This window comes from Lissotriton helveticus, chromosome 8 (assembly GCF_964261635.1).
Source record: "Lissotriton helveticus chromosome 8, aLisHel1.1, whole genome shotgun sequence".
NCBI lineage: Eukaryota > Metazoa > Chordata > Amphibia > Caudata > Salamandridae > Lissotriton > Lissotriton helveticus.
Window position 1 is genome coordinate 910,433,773 of NC_136069.1, and position 20,873 is coordinate 910,454,645.

At 41.1% G+C, this 20,873-nt stretch overlaps 1 protein-coding gene across 2 annotated transcripts in view; it reads right to left on the reverse strand.

Moving 5' to 3' along the window:
- COL8A1 (collagen type VIII alpha 1 chain) overlaps nt 1–20,873 on the reverse strand; it is a 260,001-nt gene that overhangs the window by 103,763 nt on the left and 135,365 nt on the right. For both annotated transcript variants that reach the window (XM_078657721.1, XM_078657720.1), the window contains one exon: nt 17,759–17,884. The gene's annotated coding sequence lies outside the window, so the exon portion shown is untranslated. The remainder of the gene's footprint in view (nt 1–17,758; nt 17,885–20,873) is intronic.

Consider the following 20,873-nt stretch of genomic DNA (forward strand, 5'->3'; position numbering starts at 1 on the left):
TGGCACTCGATAAAGGTTTGCCCACCCATGATATCTTCACTATCCATGCCGGGGGCAGCAATATGGTTCCATTGGGGAGGCGGGCATAAAGGAGACTTTATTCTTGGCCCTTTCCAAAGTAAGAAATAAAATACTGAATGCTGGAATCTTGTGGTCTGAGGTTATATCGTGCTAATTCAGGCCCCGGGATATGCCCATCATGAATAAGTTCTAAAAAGCTTAATCACTTGGTGCAAATAATTCTGTCTGGTTCCTCTATGGGCATGATATGGCACAGTTTGTTCAGCTATCCAGGGTGGAGTTGTTTCATAAGGATGGGGTTCACTTGTCTTCCAAGGAGGCATGAGCTCTTCATTCAGACTATCTTGGGCCCATTGCCGATTCTGGCAGCGGGGGAGAAAATGAGATGGCAAGTGATCTCCTTGCCTTGTGACAGCAGAAAAATTTGAGAAACCCAAGAATTGGACTCTTTACTGGACTGACCCAGCCACCTGAACCTAGTCAGAATGTAACCTCCAGTTGAATTTATGGTCCTTTCTATCAGAGTGGGATCAAGCTGTAAACAAGCAATTCATGACCCACTGTACAAGTATTTCTGTCCCAAGGGAAGGCAACCTTAACTTTATTGCACCTACTGTACAGTATAAAGCATGCCATGAACCTAATGAAAATTGAATTCCAGCACGCAACTATAAGAGATGTGGCAGCTACTGGTAGCATTTATTGCTTAAATAAACTTAAACTGTTTCTGATTGCCAAACCTCACTGTTCTCCTTTTTGATAATCAGAATCTGCTTCAACAGAGAGGACGTGGTGATGTAAGTCTGCCACTGAATGTTTCTTTCACCAAATGGTGCAGATGTGTCATGATTGGGGCCTTGTGGTATTTGATGTTTGTTTTTTCTCTTTGAGTGGCCTGCTGAATTACTTCCCGTATTACCATGATTTCACGAATGCGAAAGAAGGACACATTTTTCACCCTGATTCTATTATGTCCAATAAAAGGCTACGCCTTGGTTCACCCATTGTTTTCTTCCTGTGGTGTGGATAATCTGTGTAGGCGGCGACTTGCACATTGTGTGTGCAATAAACAATACACATATAGCAATTCAGCATAAAAGCGAAAAGTGAAGTCGGTTTCTGAGAGTGAAAAGTCATGAAACATTCATGCTCAGGGCATGAATGTGATTGGCCCACTATTTTTACAGAACACGTTATTAGGTGTGGGTAGCGTGTCATAGTAGATTTTATGCAATCGAGTCCCTATGTATCATTTTTAATTCAGCTGTCCCTGATGTAGCTTCATTAATACGTATACCAGAGCTGTTGTCTTTTTGAAAGGAAACATCTGAAGAACTTACTGCCATTAAGGTCTGCAATTTCCAGCTCACCTGGCTCATAAAGAACAGCTTGTTAAAAACACTTCACAACTGAAAAAAATATATTTTGAAACCATCTATTTCTTAGTTATTTTTGTATTGTGCTTTCAAATCTTTCCTTATAAACGCTGACTTATTGTCTAATGGAACGTCTTTTGTGTTGTCTGCTGTACACGTTCATCAGGGCTTATTGGGTGTTTTTAGTTCTCAAAAATTAGAATATTACTTCATTGGAATCCCATGCTCAACAAAAAGTAAGTGATTTGTAGTAATGGCTTTACATATTTTAAATTGAAATCTTTGTCACATGTTTAAATTATGCCAGCAGGTACATGCTGCAATTGGGCCTGATTTAGACATTGTAGGATGGAGTAATATTTAGAGTAAAGGACTATGCTGCAATGACAGACATCCAGCCATTATATGTAGAGATCTCCACCAGCCTTGTGGACATCTGTGAAGGTTGGTAGGAACCGGCATTATGGCTGGTCCTGTCACTGTTGCAGAGGTTTGATAGATGGCGCTGTCAAACATGGCAGCTGACCATCAAACATTTACAAATGTAAACTTTTTTTAACACCTCCCATGCTCATGGCGAGCTCAGCTCGTCATGAGCCACGGTTCCCGTTTGCTCATGACGAGCTGAGCTCGTCATGACCGTTAGAACGCTCACATGCGGGGCTAATTCCCCTGCTGTGTGAGCGTTCTACAGAAACGGGTGTGGCCGTGACGAGCTCAGCTCGTCATGAGCACACGACCACCATGGCTCATGACGAGCTCAGCTCGTCACGCGCACAGGGGTGCTGTACGCGCCCCCCCAGCACAGCGGGGGAATCAGCCCCGCAGGCAAGGGGTTAAAACCCACTCCCTTACCTGGAGATTGTGTTTGAAAAATTGAAACTAATTACCTCTACACCATGGGAGTTTTGTCCCATGCTGTGGGGGTAATTCTTTTTTATTTTTACCACCCCTCACTGCCAGGTTTTACCTTGCGGTGATTGACAGCAAAAAGAAAGGCTTACATCTAATGGCCTGTACTCCATTGGGCCATTGGAAGAGTATATCAGCGATGGGGTTGGAGTAGGCCTTGTCATTGACATACTGTCGGTCTGTCCATCTTTAAAATGAGCAGACGGACCGTGAGTTTGGCAGAGAGGATACTCTTTCGCCATTATGACAAAGTGCCCTCTTCGCTAAACTTGAGATCAGAGTTTTTGCCAGTGTGGTAGAAGCCAGTGGCATAATAGCAAGGGTCCTAATGCATGCTAGTGCAATGCCCCCATTGCCCCATTGAGGAGTAAATGACAAGTGTAACTGGGATGTAGAGAGCCTCTCAGACCCCTGGGCCCCGGTAAAATTGTGTCTGCTGTATTAGCCGTAGCTACACTTGTAATAGACTCCGTGCTTCATAACCCAGAGAAATATATGATTTGACTCAACTTTAGATTGTCTAAGGGACATATTGTAAACCACAACATACATATTTACAATCTGCTAAAACAAACTAATAAAACGTAAAGACCCATTATCTGGTATTTCATTCGTATTCTCTGCTTATTCTCATGAAATTATGCAGCATCCGAAATATAGATCACGCTTACTTGATTAAACACATCATTTGCACAAAAGCTTTTTTTAATCTTCAATTCGAAAATGTTTCAGTTCTTCATTCTGCAAAATAGTACAATAGTATACCATTTTAAATGGGTTCTATTTTCGCTTAAAATATGTGTGTTTTTATAAGGCAAAGTACTGGGAAAACTCTAAAGGCATTGGAAAGATGGGATTGAAGATGAGTGCTTCAGAAAATGAACAATTTCGCCCTATTCCCCTGGGGTCAATCTTTCATGAGAGCGCATCTTTTGAGTATTGTGGATGTGCAAGTGAGAAATAGAATGGCACAAAGTGATTATGAACATTTCAAGAAAGAAAGTTTGGGATTTATTTTTCTAGAGTTAATTCAACATATAGAACACACTTGTGAATTTCTTGAGGTTCTTTTAGAAACGTACTCACTTTTATGAGGCTAGCCTCAGAGAAGAGACAAACTATCTGGACAAGATTGGACTCATACGCCTCTGTCTTAATGACACCACAAAGTCTTCCCATCTTCCATATCAGCTCAGTTGTATGTACTCCTTAACATCACACAACCTTTCCAATAACATGCTCTCCATGCGATACCATCCTCACCCTTTACCTCCTTTTCCTCTATCCCTTCCCTCCACCCCTCACTCCCTCACCCTAGCCCCCTAACTTCTCCCTCATCTCCTACTTCTTTTACCCCCTCAGCCCCCTTTTTGCTCCCCCACTGGATGCCCATCCCCGTTCTCTTCTTTCTATCCTTCTCTTTTCTGTCTTTAAGTTTATGTTTTTCTCTTTCCTTTTAGATACTAGCCATATTCCTTAGGGTTTTCTACATTGTATACCGTATTATTATCACTAATGATCTTGCCTACACCACTATTGCTATTCCTCATATGTACACCCTGACCCTATTATCTAACCCCACTATGCCAGACAATGTTTTCTGTTGTATTGTCTTACGACATTTAATACAATTATTCTGAGATGAAAAAAATAATTCCAGAACTTGTTGATAGACAAAAGTACTGAAATACTTACAGCCTGCATGAAGAAAGTAGATCCAAAAGAGAACGTTTCCCTCTTTTTTCTCCCTGGTGACTGTTTCCCTTTGGACCAACTGTTTCCTTTACACCCCCATAAATGTTTTTGTGGGGTGGGATGTTTTCTTAGAAATCCCACTGTTACAAAGCATTGCCTCCTCCTGACCGAGGCAGGAATAATTCTGTGAATGTTGTAATTGTGGAAAAGTACCTCCAAAATGCTGGTAATAACCCACAAACAAACAAGTTTGTGAATGTTCACTAAACTCTGCTGGTGGACCCCCTAAAAATGCTGACAAATTTTCCAGGCCCTGGATTTGCAAATGTGAAAACACAAGGGAGCAAGGTCTGATCAGCACATCTTATATGATAGGGTAGAAGTCAACCATTTAATAAGTGACTTTACTCCACAACGTTTTTTGTCCATATATATTGAACTAAGATCCTCAAAGTTTTTTTAAAAATATGCCTACATATTTGCAGCACTTTGTGCCACTTGTACGATGTTTTTCTCCTTGTCTGAAACTCAATAAAATAAAGTTAACAAAAAAAAAATATGCCTACAGACTCGTCTCTGTGGGACAGGACCAAACTTTAAAATCTGTTGACACCAGGGGGAGTGTAACATTTACTAGACAATCAGCTAGATTCATCAAGCTTAAATCCGCTCGCAAAGGGGCAGATTCTCAGAATCTGCCCCTTTGCGACCGGTATTTTTGCATTTGGGATGCATCATCCCAAATGCAAAAATCGCTAATTAAGAATTCGCTAAATTGGGATGTATGACGTTTCAACGCATGCCTTTATGACGCAAGTTTTACAACGCAAGTCGTTACAACGACTTGCGTTGGGGGGCGCTGGATAGTGAATAGTTTAATTTACTATTCCAACTCCAGTTCCCGTGGATAGTAGGGAAGGTGTTGGATAGTAAATTAAAACTATTCCCTATCCTAGAGCGCCCCCCAGCACAAGTCGTTGTAAAAGTTGCGCTGTAATGGTTGCGTCGTAAAGGTACTTCGTTGTAAAAGTTGCGTTGAAAAGGATGTTCCCCGCTAAATTGCGATTCTTTGCATTTAAGGAATCTCAAATTGAGATTCCTTAAATGCAATGCATGAAAGTGAAAAAAATAGCGAATTCGCTATTAGGGCACGCAAATTACCATGAAGTACAACTTCATGGTAATTTGCAAAAACTTTGAAAAATGCACTAAAGTGCATTTTTCAAAGTTTCATGAGGCGCACACACATGCCCTAAGGGCATGTGTATGCGCAATATATGTGCACACATCAATTTCAGGGGTGCAACAGGGTGTCCTTTGGACACCCCTACACCCTTGAAATCGCAATCTCAATTTGTGAATCACTAATTGCGATTAGCAAGTTGAGATTGTCTTCCCATTCATTCCTATGGGCCACATAAACACATACAATCATCAAAATATAAATTGCATGTGTGTATGTGTCCCAGGTGTAAACTTTATTGCATAGATAAGCATTCAATAGACCGCTAACTACTACTGAAGGAACCTTCGTTTTTTTTTCTCCGAAACTCCGGTTCCCAGGCATAATGGATTAGCCCCTTCAGTGTTATACATAACTTACTCTTGAAGCACTGCTGACTTGCTCTTGAATACCAGCATATGGCCAATTGCACTCCTGGCTTACTCCTAAAATTCAGCACTAAGTAGAAAGAAGTACAATAGTAGGTCACCCTATTCACAGCAACATCTTTGTGAATACGGCCTTAAAAGTATCACAATTAAAATGCATGTTTATTAAACTTAAATTATTAGAAATCGCTATTTTTTTAGTGATTTCTTGATGCATAGCATTTTGCTATTCCTTAATAGCGAATCGGTATTTTCGCTATTAAGGAATAGCAAAATGTGTTCTTGATGAACCTGGGGGAATATCATTTATACATTATGGGTCCAATTCACAAATATTTCCCTGTGACAAACTCTTGAAAAATAAAAAAGGAGTCCCATCAAGAACATTTATGGCAGGATTATTATTGCACCCCATAAAGATCTGACACCAAGGAGTTCTGAATTTATTGGATGCAATAATTATTGCATATTCCAAGTTTTTGGAGAATAACGTGATTTTTCTGCCTAATTCACCAAATTCAGCTTTTTTCCCTTGTTAAATTCTAGCAAAATTGACCTGCCGAAATGTAACAAAGGGTGAGAGCTTTACTGTACGTAGTAATTACTGTATGCAATAAACATTGCACCACTTGGCCAAATTGCACAGTGATCATAATTTAATGGTTTCCTATACACAGGTCCTAAGTTGCCAATTGAACATTCGGGGTAAATGAATTGGTCATCACATGACCGAAAAATAATCTAATTAATTGGCATTAGTAATCAAGATACCTATGTTGAAGAGTACAGACAATAGACACATAAACACATACAATCATCAAAATATAAATTGCATATGTGTATGTGTCCCAGGTGTAAACTTTATTGCATAGATAAGCATTCAATAGACTGCTAACTACTACTGAAGGAACCTTCGTTTTTTTTTCTCCGAAACTCCGGTTCCCAGGCATAATGGATTAGCCCCTTCAGTGTTATACATAACTTACTCTTGAAGCACTGCTGACTTGCTCTTGAATTCCAGCATATGGCCATTTGCACTCCTGGCTTACTCCTAAAATTCAGCACTAAGTAGAAAGAAGTACAATAGTAGGTCACCCCTATTCACAGCAACATCTTTGTGAATACGGCCTTAAAAGTATCACAATTAAAATGCATGTTTATTAAACTTTATGATCTGGCACAAGCAATAATGACAAATATACCTAAATTCATTTAGGGTAGAAATACAAATAACAATAGTGTGAGAAAGTGATGGGAAAGTGTACCAATGATGAAACAGAAAGATGTGTTGTGTCTGATGTTATTGCTGAACAATGAAGATCTCACCATAACTCGATTAATGCAAATTAAACACTGACACACAAAAAACAGTGACGGCCTGTGCAGGTAACTGCGGTGGGCAGGGCTGGGGTGGGGGGGGGGGTGAAAGTGACAAACAACAGGATAGGGAATGTAAAATAAATAAACCACTTGCCTTGCGCTCGCCGACTCGGCGATGCGGAAAGCGCAAGGTAAGTGGTTTTATTTATTCATTTATTTTACATACCCTATCCCATCATTTGTCACTTTCACCCTCACCACCCTTGCTCCACTCCTGCCCCGCTCCACTGTGCTTACCTGCATAGGCAGCTACTGAGAAAAACAACGCAAATGACTGCTAGCAATATAAGACTGCTCTCAATGAAGACTCCAAGGGCCAGATGTAGGTAATTCTATTTTACGGACTCATAAATACCGAATTTTACCGATTCGGTATTTATGAATCGGTAAAATAGAAGGAGGGAGATGTAGGTAAATTCGGTAATTGAATTACCAAATCTGTAACAATCGGTATTTACCGAATCGGTAAATACCGATTCGGTAATGCCCATTGATTCCTATGGGCATTGAAGTCCATAGGAATCAATGGGCATTACCGAATTCAAGCAAGGGTGCAGGGGGTGTCACTTTGACACCCTCCAGCACCCCAAATACAGGCATGTGTGCCATGTGGCGCACAGACATGCCCTAAGGGCATGTCTGTCTGTCACATGGCATAGGTGTGCATGCACACATGCGCATGCACACCCGGATTCGGTATTTTACCACCCAATTGGATTGGGTGGTAAAATACCGAATCTGAAAGGCCTTTGGGACTCAGAAGAGTCCCACCTACTTCCCGAAGTTACAGAATCGGTAAAAATACTGATTCTGTATTTTACAGATTCGGTAGATTTACCGATTCGGTAAATTTACCGAATCGGTAAAATTGCCCCCCTACATCCCAAATACCCCGTTACCGGTCGGTAAATGGCCACCTACATCTGGCCCCAAGACCGCATTACAGCACATTAGCAGCATTACAAATGCATTTCATACGGCTCTTTCACTTGAAGCCACATTCACAAATACAATCGTAGATGGAAGTGAGAAAAAATAAGCGGCTCTTGTCTCAGGTTTACGATGTTCCTGTGCGTTACAAAACAAGGGTGCTGGAAGTCTCAGCCTTTTGTAAAGAAGGTCTGCTCTAGGCTAGTTTATTTATTTGAATAGTTTTATATAGCGCTGGCTTGACCCGGAGGTATCAGAGCGCTTTACATGAGGACGAGCATTGTTTGAGAGCATAGTTACAAGTTACATAGTTACAAGTTACACAGTTTCAGAGCATAGTTACAAGTTGCTGGAGCGTAGTTACATGTGTTAAAAACATACACGTAAGAGTTGAGATCAAGCGGGGCTGAAAGCAAAACTTGCAATCAGCACCCACACCATTTTTACTTACTTTTATTTATTCGATTTATCGCATTTAGTACTCCATTAAACCTGGGAACCTGGGAATCCACTTAGTTAAACTATTCAGCGGAGTTATCCATGTTTATAGATTTTTTGAATTGTAACTAGAACCTAACGCCATGCCATTCATTCAGAGTTTCTCCATGGAAGATCCCTCTGCTTAGAGTTATCTGAATGGGAGATGTTCCCTGCATTGTTATTGTTTTCTTCACAGTTTATACATATTCACATGAAGAAGCCTCTTCCGAGATGCCGACATAAAATATGGGGATTGATGCCTTCTTTCCCTTCTCCCAATCTGTACAATCACTTATGGCCGCATTATGTCGATGTACTGACCACCGTTTGCACAGTTGAAAGTGCTTTCTAAACTTGTGTGCACACCACAAAGTTCCACCTTTGTGAAAGTTCCTTGATGGTTTGCATTGGTATCACTTCGTTATCCACCGTTTTCTGTTCCCGTTCTCACCTTAAAAAGAATATCTATTAGATAGGTGAACTTTTTAGCTTGAGTATATATTAGGTATTCTGATTGCCGTTAGCAAGAGTAGAGAACAACTTGGTATGCAGCATCCTTACTCATTATTTACAGCCGAAAACAACAGGAAGCCATAGAACCCATTGCATAAATTATTGCAGGCGTGTTTTTACTTGGCCTATGTGACAATATAATGTTTTTTTTTATGTGAAGTTACAGAAGGAAACCTTATATTTTACGAGCCTGAATTTGAGTTTGGCAGACACTGCTGTGTCACAAGCATGGCAGATCTCCGGTCCACCGGATATAATGCAATTGTAATATAAGTTTGTGTATTCGAGTAACCCTTCCCCGAACACTAAATCGGGCTTTAAGTGTCATCTGCTGCTGTTTACCTGATCTTTGCAAGACCGTGATATAATGTCTCTTATTCTAGGCCAAGTGATATTTAGTTGCACCCCTCCCCCGGAAACAGTGTTTCATTTAATATGCCTCTGAACAATATGGTGCCTCTAGTTGATGAGACCCCAGAGGGGTGCATAGAACAGCCTTGCTGTACTACACCTATATAGCCGCTTATTATCTCACTGCTTTTCTGTGCATTATCTTTCACTCAACTCACTATTTCTTTCCAGCAATACGTGCAGTAATTGAATATCTGGAGTGATTCCACGGTAAATTATATATAACGATGTTACTAGTTAATACATTTTAATGTTGCTCTAAAACGAAGTGTTGGTGTGATATCTGACAGCATAGTGCTGGCACTTGATTGGAGCACCTGCAATAATCACACAATCCAACACCAGTTTTATTGCCATTTGTCTTCTCAGTGATCCTTTTGCGTGATAGCTAGAGCAGACGGCCTCAAAGCAGGGGAACCAGGTCCTAGTCTCGGCAAGGGAAGCTGAATATCCTGTGATTCTGGGCAAATCACTTAATCCTCCGGAGCCTAACAAAATGAATGCGTCTGTCATGAGCTCCGATACCTTTGGGTCAAGTTCACATTATATATACCCGCCCCCCCCCCCAATTTTTATTTTTTTATTTTTTACTTTCACTGTCATAAATGCCCAGCAGGTACCTTTATACCCTCCCAAGTAGGTGGGAATAATAACTTCTCACCCATTCAGCTTGCAACATATACATTTCAGGTCCATGATGTCTTCTTGGCCCACATACTACATAACAGTTGCTTACAATTTATAGCCACCATGTTCCTAGTTAAGTATCTATAAAGAAGATTCTTGAGTTATTATTGGGCCTAAACGAATGTAGAGAGGCTAATGTGTTCCTAACAGCCGATGTCTCTACAAAACTCCTCTGCTGTGGGCCATACTTTCACAAATGTTTTTAAAACTGGACAGAAAGACTACCTTTCTTCTGAGATGATGGTGATACATCTTTAGAGCAGGCACACAAGAAAAGAGTTTTACAAGACGTATTTCTAATTCGTAGTATGTTCTTTCTAGCCAGTGGCTCTGAAGTTAGCATTTCCCAATGTCACATAATCTCTATTTTCATATCAATATCTTTTTAGAAAACACTATGATTGTTGGAAAATACATTAAGTTGATTGATTGCAGGCAGTGTGAAGAGATCATATATAGTGAGGCATACTCTGCTTTGGGGGACTTCAGTAGCCATGTCCTTGTCAGATATTGCATGTGGAGAAGTACTATAGCTAGCCTTAAATCCAGCCCATCTACTTTTGGAATGTGGTATTTTTCTATATCTCACTCATGCACTTAAATACTTATGTTGGGTTAAACACAATATAATATGATAATAGAAATTCTTCGTGTGTTCTCTCATAAGCTACTAGAATGATGAGCAGAAGTGTCGCGGAACAAGAGATGGACACCTCCTGCCAAACAAGGGATAAATAGGGCAGATGAAACTAGGAAGCATGCACAAACCGGCTTACCAGCTCCTGTGATGATAGCACCACATTCAGGATTGATGGAGAAGAATAAGTTCTCATTTGCAGACAAATTTAAAGGCAGTACGAACAGGTGTGTGGAAGAGGTGCGGACCACAGAAGCATTGTCTGACCTTCAGGCCGCAGTGCAGAGCAGAGATATTACAGAGGCGAGTTATGAGTCAGACTAACCCTTGGCATGCTGGGACAGCATTGTGCATTGAGAAGGCCTCATTGGGTGTTCTGCTTGCAGATATTGCGTGCAACTCCTCCATGATGTGAGAGAGGTGGGAAACATAAAGGAGGGCAAAGAGGTGAGGACAATGAAGTGGACCCCCAAAATAAAACATTTAAATCACATACCAAAGAACACTGGTTGACAGACAATGGAGCGTATTGGGAAATTGTAATAGGGGAGGAGAGTGGGATACAGCACATGCAGTCCTGAATCAGTGCACTAGGAGACAGAGGACTGCAAGTTACCTGGCAGCCACGAACAGGACCTGAGGGAGTCTGACCCATACAGCCTAGGGAGAGCCACAAAAGAGATGGAACAACAGAGACTGAGGAGTAAACACAGAAAGGTAGCAGAGGAACAGAAGGATAGCCCCTGAGTTGGGACAGCTTCAGTGTCGTCACTGAGGAGGAGTGCAATAAGAAGGAAAAATATTATGGTAGGCAGTAGGCACCACATGTTGGGCAGGTGAAGTGAGAAGATTAGGGCACCACCTGCAGCATGTCAACGTAGAGGAGAGATCTAGGGCAACATTAGGGGGAATGAAGAAAGAGCAGAGACAGCATGGTCTATCTGGATGGGGAACAGAGTTCCGTAATGATTCAAAGTGGTGAAAGTGGAGTGAAGTGGCAAGAGTATGGAGATGGGAAAGATGCGGTATGTTTAGGGAGAAGGATGCTTTTGGTGAGCTAGAAGTTAGTAAATTGAAATAAGACAGTTTGTGGAGCTAGAACTATATAAGACACGAGGGAAGTGCAGAAAGGAGAAATCAATATCCCAAGTTGAGTTCTTGGGAGCAAAAGACAAGGGCAGAACCTGGTACTACTTAATATAATAATAATAATAAAAGAGATTTATAGAGCGCCAGGTGACGCCTTCTCGGCGTGTCCCCGCGCTACGGAGAGAAGAAAAGCGCTCAGTAGTAGAAGCTCCTCTGTTCAGGGTGTGAAGTTAAAGATTATACAGATGGATTTTAAGAAGTTTTCTGAACTTAACTTCAGATCCTTCTAGTCTTAAGCTGATCGGGAGTCTATTCCAGTTGCTGGCTGCCAACATTCTGAAAGAGAGACCACCCAATTTAGCTCTTTTGACTTGGGGGATTTTTAAGAGACCCGCTCCTACTGAGCGTATTGCTCTAGCTGGTTCATAAATGTGTACCAAGTCATGAAGATAGGATGGTGCTTTATGCCATACAATCCTGTGGCATATTAGGAGCGCTTTGTACATCACTCTCTTTCTGACTGGTAGCCAGTGTAGCGCTGCCAGAGCAGGTTTAGAAGCTGCTCTTTTAGGAAGTCTCAACACTAGACGGGCGGCTGTATTTTGAAGAACTTGCAATCGCCCTAGGCTGTTTTTCCGTAGTGCCTAGGAGCAGCACATTACCGTAGTTCATACGGGACGTGACCAGAGCTTGTGTCATGGTGCGTCGAGCCTCCAGCGGGAGTAAATCCAATGTGTGATTAAGGGTTTTCAATATCCCAAAACACTTACCCACTAGCCGGTTGACGTGGCCCTCATAGGATAGTTTGGGATCAACCCATATTCCCAGGTTCTTTGCCTCCTTACAGGGATTGTGCGCGGGGCCTAAACATGTTGGCCACCAGTCCACTGTCCAGCTTGAGTTGCTTCCTCCAATCACCATAACCTCCGTCTTGGAGCCATTGAGCTTTAGACAGTGCAAGTTCATCCAACCTGCTAAAGCATGCATACAGGCCTTGAAGTTGGATGCTGCAGTTTCGGGGGCTTGGGACAGGGAGATCAGCAGTTGGGTATCGTCAGCGTAGGAGACTAACTCCACTCCATACGCTTGCCCCACTTCTGCCAAGGGTGCCACGTACAGATTAAACAAACTTGGGCTCAAAGCTGAGCCCTGGGGGACCCCTTGTTCTAGTGCTATGGCAGAGGATTTAAACGAGCCCCTTTGAACCTGGAAACTTCGGTCAGTAAGGAATGCTTTCAGCCAGCTTAGCGCGGACTCCGCGACCCCTACTTTGTTTAGACACTGTAGCAGGAAGGAATGAGCTACAGTGTCAAACGCCGCACTGAGGTCAAGCATTATCAGTGCCATGGTGTGTCCGGAGTCCGCTCCTTGCCGCAGTGTCTCTGTTGCTCTCAATAGGGCCGTCTCCGTGGAGAAACTCGGTCGAAAGCCTGATTGAGAGGGGTGCAGGAGGTTGTTATTCTCTAAGTGGGCCATTAGTTGTATGTTGGCCACTTTCTCTGCCACTTTGGCCACATACGGCAGTAAGGAGATAGGTCTTAAGTTATCGAGCACTTCAAGGCTAACATTTGGTTTCTTTTTGATGGTAAGAACTATCGCTTTCTTCCAGTCATCCGGGAGAGTTCCGGAGGCAAAAGAGACCTGAAGCACATGCCTAATAAAGGGTTCCAGCACCAAGATGCTTTCCCCCAGCACCCGAGGAGGTGCTGGGTCTCGAGGGGAACCTGATTTAATATCCTGACAGATGGTGGTTAGTGTCTCTGGAGGGGGTACCGAAAAGACTCTGAGACAGTTCTCTACCCGACTAGCCCCCACTTTTTCCTCAAAGTCTCGCCCACATACAATGCCGCCCGAGAAGGTGGCGTAGATATCTTGAACCTTACCAGCAAAATATTTGGCTATTCTGTTACATTCCTCAACTGAATCGTTATCTGGGGAACTAGTATTAGCTACTACTGAGATCTCTTTAAAAATTTTGAACAACTCTCTCGAGGAATTTTCTGCCTCCTCAATACGGTTTTTATAGTGTGCTGCCTTAGTACTACGAAGTTTAATTTTATATTTTCTCTGTGCCTCCTTGTACGTGGTCTTAGTTTGAGGGCAAAAATCTACCCGCCATTTGCGCTCTAGTCTTTTGCACTCTGATTTGGCAATCTGCAGCTCGGACGTACACCAAGGGGCAGACTTTCTATCTCGGCTTCTTGTCTTTGATGGGCACATCGGGGCTGACGCATCTAGAGCGTTTAGAATACCCTTCTCAAGATTGCTATTGGCGCTTTCGCAGTCTGCGCCTCCTGGTGGACCCCCTAACTCTAATAGTTGGCTAAAGGTATCTTGAGAGAAACGCTTCCATGTCCGTTGCGGATAGCTGTTTTTTTTCCCTCTGTGAGTATCTGTATGTGGGCAGTGGATTTTGAATGGGATTAGAAAATGGTCCGACCATGGAACTGGAATGGGCAGTATGATGGGTAGTACAGGTAATGGAAATGCGTCAGAAGTTGAGCTGGTGTACAGAAAAGACCATCATCCCCTAGAGGTAGGATTGACAAATACTTACTGAGAGAGAAGATAGTAAGATGGGCCTGACGAGTAACAGATGATGTGATGACTTCCACAAATGGCACAAGAGATTATGGGCTGTGGAGAATCAAAATGGGAACAAAGATTGGAAAAAAGTGGAAAGTGTGGATTGAAGGTAGATAGTGACCACAAAGGCAGAGCTCACGTATGTATAGCTGAACACCTGAATATGTCATTTGACACATATAATAAGTGGTTGCAGAATAGGAGACTCAAAGGCCAGTGAACAAAGTTGATGATGCAAACAGCATACACAAGACATGAGATGCAAGGTAGAAAATATACCATGTGTTGGATTGAAATTGATTTTGCAGATGTGCTGTCCAAAAGCAGATATGCAAGCAGAGTTCATCGTACCCTCTTTGGTACTGAAAATCTATGGAATGGTAATGGGAACAAAGTGTTGATTAAAGAGTCAGAAAACACAACCGAATTGAAGCTTCCACACACGGCCACTGGGAGTGCATTCAAAGATGACCACTAAAGAAAATATGTGGCCAAAGGAACATATGGATGGTTTTAACATACTTTATTGGTAGCTAAGGTGAAAACATGGTAAAGAGAGGAATAGACACCGTTTACATGCAGACCCAGAGACCTCATAAATGGAGAAACGCAGCTGTCAGTATAACAATGTGTACTCGCGCATTTTGTAACAATTTATCTTAGTGGATGGAGTATGACATTATCCAAATGCATAGACATAATCAAGAAGGCACATGTGACATTTATTTTTTTAGCTTAGTCTAGTTAACACATGATGTGGCTTTTTATTTAATGATGAGGGAGGACTTGTTTATGGTTGATAGACAGCCCGATGACAACTTGTATTTTCTGGCAAATTTGTGATTTTTTTCCCCACACAATTGTTTTTTAAACCTGTACATGGAAACTAGAAATATTAACAATCTCATGTTCTAGCATTTTAGGTAACAAGAATAATGAAATACAATTATGAAAACGACACTGATCAGCTATTGGAAGGAAGGAGAGTCAATATTGATTAGCTATTAAAAGTACAGAGGGTAAACTAATTAGAACAATCTATAACATACAAACCTATTTTAAGCACCACTACACTGCAAAACATGTATTTCCCTAAATACTCCCTATTTATGATCCATGTATTGTAAGATAGCATTGAAAACTATCTGGTATTACAAATATGTTAAATATGAGTTTCTAACATGTAAACAGTACAGTCGTGTAGATTTAGAAGATCTTACTAAATTATATTAAAGAGTTCCAGTTGACCCCTGAGTTTGAGCAAATGTTTCCATCTCAATAGTCCAACCACCAGTATGTAGCTTTCTGGCAGACTTTCAATCTTTCAAATCATAGTTTTCACCACCAAAAAATTTCACTGTATCAATAGTTGTTTGCTTTTTTGTAGTAACGTCCATTTAAATGTGTCTCTTTGGTTGACACGAGTTAAACACCAGTTCACACATCTAGTGATTACCAGTATGTTTGCCCTCTCTTTTGTAGGTGTTTTACAGGGCACACATGGACGTTGAGCTGGGATTGGTGTATACATAGGACATCAGATACAATTTAGACTTATACTTGGTTTTCAATAAGGGCATGTACATGCTCTACTCATAGAAATTCAAGTGTGGTTGCTCAAAATACAGAGCTCTCGTCTGCTTCTTCAGTTCTAAAGTACACTGAGAAGGGACCCCATATGACAGGATGCAGAGAAGGTTAGAGATCGGGGGAATGCCTAGTAAGGATAGGAGGTAGGCTGGCCACTTTCAACATATCCTCATTAAGGACGTGATGTTAACACAAGAGGAATCCTTCCAAAGAAGGTGACATTGACTGTTTTCACAGTATTTGTTTTGATTGAAAGTTGCATGAAGGATAGCTGTGTTGCATGCGCACGTTTCAGGGAAATGACAGGCTGGTTAAATGACAATATACTTGCTATAGCAGCAGTTTATCAGTTGATTCCACATATGTTCCAGATACCGGTTTTGGTGATATTCTGGTTGTATCTATGATGAGGCTGGATTTGGTTTCTTGCTATGATTCTATTTTTTGGTCATTGATTGTGAGCCAATTTAGTGCATCTTTTTTTGATATTATATTGCTGTCTGGTTTTACAATTCTAAAATACCTTCTTGCAATTTTAAATCTTTAGTAAAAACGAATATCTGCCTTTCTCCTTCAATTTGGAAGATAGTTCAAACATTTCACAGTATTGGAATTGAATTGGATGATGCTTTTAAGACATTATCAAAAATCATTTTAGAATCGTATCAGAGCTAGAAAAGAAAATTGTGCTTTCACCAACCTAACAAAAGGACCATTCCAGAATGAAAGTAGAGGCTAGCTTTGACAGAGTAATGTAAAACATGATAAACCAGAATTTGAAAAAGCAACTAGGCATAATGTCCAAAAAACAACCATTGTTGGTGAAGAACAACAAATATTTTTTAATGAAAATGTTCAGGAACCCGCTGAGTCGTAACGCATCATTCTTGCTGATTAAGCAGCTATTCCGTATTGGAAGTGCAGATTCACTTTCATTGAAAGTGCATACCCTCTTCCATGAATGACATTCTGTATTCAATTGAAATAAAGTGCAGATTCTATTCAACGAAAGTGTGGACCACCCTTTTACGATTAATTAACAAAGTATTTTCTGTAAATGCTAATACTTTACGCAGTTACTTGTAACGTACTCCTGAACTTCGCAGAGTAAGTCATATTTACGGAAAAGTTTTAATGAATCAGTTACGTCACCATTAATATGAAGAAAATGTGCTCTTCTCAGTTTGCACGTGTATTCCTAACCTCTCTGTTTACATAGCACACAACTTCAAACCTTGTGGAATTGTGTGTACTATGTAATGGACCAGACATAAAAAAATACAGATATTGGGTGACCAGCAAAAATAATACGCACATGCACATTATTATTGATTAGAGGATACATAACAGGCTAAAATCGATTTCAACAAATTTTGATTGGTTTTTCAGGACTTGTCCAAAATGTTCACCATTTGTGGTAGATGTTATTGACGTTTTCACAGTGTAGCATGTTACCTATTTAGATTTGTGTTGACGGGATGTCATTTGAGATGCCATAGACTCATTTGTTTATTTGCAAAGGTGAACCGAGATATTGGTTTCAGTTTTTGCTATGAAGTTCCCAACTATCCAAGTTACTTGGAAGTTATGCCCCCTTTACAGTGTTCATTTTATGTATTCTTGTGTTTTTTCCATCACTGCTCTCAACCCTGTTTGATAGCTAGAAACAGCTCTCTCTTGCCAACTAATGGTCATGCGACTTTGTTGTAGTGACTACCTTGAATTCTTGCGTATCATTGAGTACCTGTCATACCTCAGATTCATTGAACATTACTTTTCTGATACCACAGAATAATTCAAGACTATACATTTGCTTGTAGAGGCGACGATAAATACTCACAATAAAACTTTGGCCGCAGTGTAGAACAATGGAACGAACAGTGCACCTTTTTTCCAAAAGGCCAGGTCTGGAACTCAAGAAATTTTCAAGTAGACACAACGGTTTCAGTTATTTGCATATCAGTGCCTAAGAAAATGACAAAATGAGTTAATTTGACAAAGTCGCCATAACTGCGTTTTAACACAATTAAGAGGAATGTTCATCATACATGGAGGAATGTTCATCATACATGTTGTTTTGATACCAGAAGAGATAACTCAAAGTTGCTTGCCTTACAGTCCTAGGAGGGAAGTCGCCTACAACATAAAATACAATTTCTGAATTGTCATACGATTGGGATACATTTGCATTTCTATGTTCATGTCCATTTGCTACCGCTCCCGGGTGCCACCACACTCTCTGAAAGGAACATACCGGATACTTACAACCCAGGTGGTCCTTGGTCACCTACCTGGCTAATTACTTGTTTTGTGAGTGTGAGGATAGAGTATGCTGGCATTCAATGTGACCTAATGCCTAAAACCTCAGGTTCACATCCACTCGTGTGCAGGAAGGTATTTCTCTGGCCCTCCAACAGGCTTTGAGGATTATTTGGTATTTTAGTAACATTTCTTGTGGTCATCATGATATGGGTGGGGGCTGATAGAAGGTGCTTCCGTTTGTTTTAGTTCTCTGTAAGGGCTGGGCAAGGTTGCTGGCATGTATTGTTTACCATTTACAATTTATAAGGCAAAAGGAACAAGGCAAGCAAAGCAACACTATTGTCAAATATGTCCCCCTCGCTCTCATTTTAAATGGGTTTTTAGTATCCATTAAGTAAGTGCTTATTGAATCTTACCTTATTGAACTGAGTCACATGAACTACTGCCTCAACACAGCAGGCATCTTGTTTTAGTATTTTTAGCAGAAAAGGAAAGGAAGCTCTCATTTAGGGAGGATGTGTGGGAGGGTGACATGTAACTAACCCGGATACTCAACCTGAAGAGAGTCTTGAGCATTGGCTGGTTGGCTGCTCGACACATGTCATCAGACAGGATGGGTGTCTGGAATGCCACAGCTTTCCAAAGCACCCAACAGGAGCATTCACTCTGTCTGGCCGAAGAATGTTCAACATTGAAAGGGACCCAAGAATGCAGGGGATAAATCATAATGCAATCGTAAAGTCCTATTCAGATACCATTTAAAGGCCCTTTTAATATTCAGACAATGGAATGTTCGGTGGTTACGAAAAATCTACTACGCATGTGACAGTATTGAAATTGAAATTGTACAAAATGTTTAGCAGAAAGAAAGGGTGAATTACTTGAACCACCACTGCTTCCATGTGGAAGACTTAATGGTTGTTAAGACGCAATATGATTCCACTTGATAATCCTGTCATCTGACAAAACTGATGCCAACATGGTGACCTTTTAAGTCACCAGATTAATGTCACAAAAACCCAAAGTGAGTGCCAAACCAGTCGGAAGAATGTTAAAATAAATTACTGGCTAGCCTCTCCTGAAAAGCAGAAAAGTGTGAGAGGGTGTGATAAATCCAGCACAGAAGCATATGATAGTTGACTTCTATTTGTCTAAGGGCCTGATTTATATTTTGGTGGGCAGGTACATCCATTGTATATGCGATGGAGTACCCTTTCGCCAAACCCTTGGTGTGCCTGCTTCGTTTAGGAATAGGCAGAGCTTAGGTTTTCCATTGATGGAGCTGCAATTGTCTACATCTATGGAGAACTTCCTCTGACAGCCTAATGGGGAAGGGGTCATCAGAGGACTGACATTACACCCCCTGCCTTAATTAAGTGGATAGTTTAATTTTTTTTTTCATTTCTGTTCCCGCCAGGAAAGAAGTGGTGCTTCGGGACAAAAACAAAATAATGACCGAACAATGAGAGCAAAATCATAGGGTGTGGGGGTCATTAGTTTGATTTTCTGAAACAAACTCCAGGTTTAGGGGTTTGTTGTGGAAAAACAAAAACTTTGAAAAGTTTGGTCAATGGCCATCAAAACCGATGGCAGTTGCTCACCAAAATTTTGTACATAAAAAAAGCCTCAGTGACATAGGTTTCTTTCAATGTAGAGAGATCACCACTGGGCTGGTGGTTATCTCTAAATTTGACAGAGCGCCAACAGGATGGTGGAGGTAATGCCCTCCACCACCCTGTTGGTTAGGGCACTATCCAGAAAATGCTAATTCAGGCACTAACAGGCACATGCATCAAAGGATTTTGCGATCGCAAACGGTGCGAATCGCAAAAATCGGCCGTTTGCGATCGCAAAATCTGCTTTTGGAATGCATGAAGGGTGAAGGCCCTCGCAATTTGAGAATTCGCAAATATTTGCGAATTCTCAAATTGCGATTGCATTTAAGGAATCGCATTTTGCGATTCCTTAAATGCAATGCATGAAACTTAAAAACATTGCGATTTCGCAATTAGGGGGGCAAATTACCATGAGATTGAACCTCATGGTAATTTGCGAAAGCTTTGAAAAATGCACTTTTGTGCATTTTTCAAAGTTTCATGTTGTGCACACACATGCCCTTAGGGCATGTGTGTGCACAACATATGTGCACAGATTGATTTCAGGGGTGCAACAGGGTGTCCTTTGGACACCCCTGCACCCTTGAAATCACATTCTCAATTTGCGATTCGCAAATTGCTAATCGCAAATTGAGAATGTCTTCCCATTCATTCCTATGGGCCTCTAGGCCCATAAGAATGAATGGGGAGGTATTCCTTAATTGCGACTCGCAATTTGTGAGTCGCAATTAAGGAATATTAAGAAATCGCAATTTATTTAGCGATTTCTTGATGCATTGCATTTTGCAATTCCTTAATTGTGATTCCTTATTTTTCGCAATTAAGGAATCGCAAAAAGCAATATTGATGTATGGGCCTGTAAATTCTTTAACTCTGGAGAACAATTCCTAAATTAAGGAGTCACACTGAAGCTTTTGACCGGGATAAAAAGTGACCGCCTACTAATATGCAGCTGCATTCAGCTGATAAGAGAATACCAGGAAGGTTATAATTTGTAACAAACATCATCCAGACCATTATTTATAGGGTTACTGCTTAATTTTCCTCACAGGTACAATCGGGTGTGCTTGAACTTCA